Source organism: Amblyomma maculatum, chromosome 5 (genome assembly GCF_055883805.1).
Source record: "Amblyomma maculatum isolate TAMU_Amacu chromosome 5, ASM5588380v1, whole genome shotgun sequence".
Taxonomy (NCBI): domain Eukaryota; kingdom Metazoa; phylum Arthropoda; class Arachnida; order Ixodida; family Ixodidae; genus Amblyomma; species Amblyomma maculatum.
This window is the reverse complement of record NC_139348.1, coordinates 144931673-144935220: the sequence shown is the minus strand read 5'-3', so window position 1 is coordinate 144935220 and position 3548 is coordinate 144931673.

Here is a 3548-nt window from a genome sequence, read left to right as displayed (position 1 = left end):
ACAATATTTAGTTCCGCAAAGATCATCATCCTGATCAGCCGGAGTATACCCATTCTGTAGAGACAGTGTCTTTGTCATATTTCTCCAATAAACTCGGTCCTGTGCTAGCTGCATCGACTTGACCCTTGCGAACTTCTTACCCTCATCCACCCACCTAACTTTGTGCCGCCCCTTGCTACGCTTTCCTTCTCTTGAGATTCAATTAGTAAACCTTAGCGACCATCGGTTATCCTCTCTTCGCCTTACATGCCCTGCTCATGCCAAATTCTTCTTTTCAGACTAGAATGTATTTAACTCGAGTTATTTTTCTGATCCGATCTTTAAGCTTTCTATCTGTTAATGGTACTACTACCATTTTACGTTCCAAAGCTCTCTGCGTTGTCCTCAGCTTAAGTAGAATCCTTTTTGTTGGCCTCCATGCTTCAGCTCCATGGGTGAATACCGGTAAGATGCAACTCTTTATACTGTCGTTTTGAGTGATACCACTAAGCTGCTAGTCATAATATCCGAGTACTTGCCAAATTCGTTCAATCAAACTGTTATTGTCCTAGTTATTCCTCTTTCGACGTCCTGATCTGCGGTTACTACCTGTCTTAAGTAGACATATTGGCCTACCACTTCCAGTGCTTCGCACCTATTGTAAATTTCTGTTCCTTTCCGAGGGTATCGAACGTTACCTTAGTTTTGCGCATAATCATTTTAGGCCTATACCTAAAAAGATAGGAGACACTTAGTTAAGCTCCGCATTTAAGGGTACGACGCAGTAACTTTAATGGCTCCAGTCGGCGGCTCCCGTGTGGATCATAGTTAGCATACATGTAGTTTCAGCTCACTACTACGCTTACCAGCTCCAATATAGTTTCCGATTGCTTAACTCCTGCCCCAAATATCTCATGCAACTCATTAGCATAAAGCCCTAAGCTACCATGTTATTCAGCTGCGGTTCTTAATTCACCCGCCGACATAGATACAAAGCCTCACGTGACCCAGGAGCAGCGTGTCATACTCTTCATCCAGGAGGCCTGAAAGGTTGACCCTATAACACCCTACCAGCACTAATGAGCAACCGAAGTTGTCGGCTCCTCCATTTATGTGGCAGCATGTAGTATCCTTGAGGACAACCCAGAGGGCTATGGAACGAAAAATGGTAGGGGTAACATTAAGAGATAGAAAGCGTGCAGAGTGGGTCAGAGAAATAACTCAAGTTACCGACATTCTAGTGGAAATTAAGAAGAAGAAATGGACATGGGCAGGACATGTAGTGCGAAGAGAGGATAACCGATGGTCGCTGAGGGTAACAAACTGGATTACAAGGGAAGGAAAGCGTAGCAGGGGCCGGCAGAAAGTTAGGTGGGAGGATGAGGTTAAGAAGTTCGCAGGGGTCAAGTGGATGCAGCCAGCACAGAACCGGGTAAACTGGAGAAATATGGGAGAGGCCTTCGCCCTGCAGTGGGTATAGTCAGGCTGATGATGATGATGATTATGTAGTATCCTTACGTCAGTCAACCCACCGACGAATGGTAGCTCGACCATGTCACGTGCAATCTGCCACCCACCAGATTCATGACCATGGTACATCTAAGGCACATCCTAGTGAGCGTCTATTGAGCTGCGTACAGCTCCCGCTCTAATCATTCGCCGGTGGCACTATAACGACTGCTTACGCGCATAAATTCTGAAGCAGTATAGCCCCGTTGGTAAACTGTTTTCGAGTGAGGTTTTGGCCACGTTATGAAGTCCATTCTGCCGGTATTATCTCGATGTGTGTCTTTGCATATTCGACTTCCACGCTTCACGCGGGGTCTAGAAGCCGTAATCACCGAACCTAAGTGTGAATACATGCAATCGGAGGTACAGGGTCATGCGCTCTTATGGTAAGAACGCGAGCACATGGATTCATTATTTGGAGTTCCAATACATTTGAACCGGCCGCGCATCGAAGCGAAGTAGCGGGGAATGCAAAACACCACCTTCAGGTCCCTCTGCGCATGCGCCACTTTTGCTTCGATATGTGGCCATGTAGGACGCTGCAGTTCTTAGAAAAGAGCAACGGTCTACTCGCGTGTTCGCACTAAGAGTAGACGACCCTGTACATATATTTGCGGTTTGAATCCCTGGCGCCAGCTAGCCTCCAGAGAAACCAAGCAATTATGCTATAGAAATCGTATTGCACCCTCTGGAACGCTATGCGATCAATCGTTGTATCCCAAATTTGGTACAAATGTCGGAGAAGGCCTACGATTGGAGGTACGTATGTCGTCGGTTCAAATACCTGTCGCGAGTGAGCTTCCAATTTTACTAGCCGGCGTATGCTTGAAGCGCAAAAATTGTATGATGCTAGCCAGAAGGCTCCATTGCAAAAGATTGCGTCACAATTTCGGCATGAGTTTTGGATAGGCTGGCACCATGTGGAAGCTGGTCTGTGGAGAATATATTCGCGTGAACGACGGGTATAATGGCAGTGACCTCAATCGCAGATGAATGAATCATGGATGCTGGGTTTATCGTAGGGCTTCATACGGCAGCTTGATGCGTCACCCTTGCTATCGCTGAGATTTTTATGGCCTTTTCCCGGGCATGACGAGCAAACAATGAACGCCACCGGCTTTTCTCATAGTGAAACATATAATGTTTTCATATTAAAAGACAACCTTCGTGACCGGTAGCGTGCCTGTCTGGTAAGCCGAAGGTCCTGGATTTGGTTGGCATGCATACCAATCAAATAAACTTAATTTTCTTCAGCGCTCGATTGCCTTCTCTTTCCTATGGAAGCTCACTGAGGAATTTGACATCAATCCGAGTATTTTTGACCTGGTCCTGAATTTACACGACCCAGTTTGAAGAGCATCTCATGGTGGTGTGGATGAGTGGACGCATGGACGGACAGCCAAAAAAAAAAGTAAAAATATAGCCGCCGAATGCTTTCCTGGATTAAAACACTGTGCACGATCTCGCGTAAAATGATCAGCATAAATCTGAATATCGGGTCAACATGCGGTCACAACAAAAAGCTTACTGATGTTCTGAATTTTATATAGAACACAAATGTTAGCTTCTTCAGATCGGAGTCACGTGGGAATTAACACGGAAGGTTAGGTCCCTTTATAGTTCACGATGGCTCTTGATCAGATAAGGAAGAGTAAGCTCTGCCAACAAAATAAATGATGGTTCAGTCAGAAATGAAAGCACTTTCCTTGTCACCTGGGAGAAGAAAAGTAACAACCCTCAGTGTTTTCGTGCCCACTTCTGGTGTTCAAAACAAGGGAAGGCTGGTCTGACGTGAGAATGAAACAAGATTAGGCTTTGGCTGAAAAAAATATAATATTGCAGAAACGAAGACACACAGCAGAATGAGAGTAGAGGAGACGACACCCCGCTACCGCTAAAAGAAATCAATTTGTTTATCAGTGCATGCACGTTCGGTTTTTTGGCAAGCGTGGAATCTGGAGCCGAGTTACGGTGTGGCATGCCAAGAAGGCCGCGAGCGTCGGTCGCTGGTGCCCTTTGACCTTTGCGAGGAATATAAAAAAAAAGAGAGGGGAAGGAGT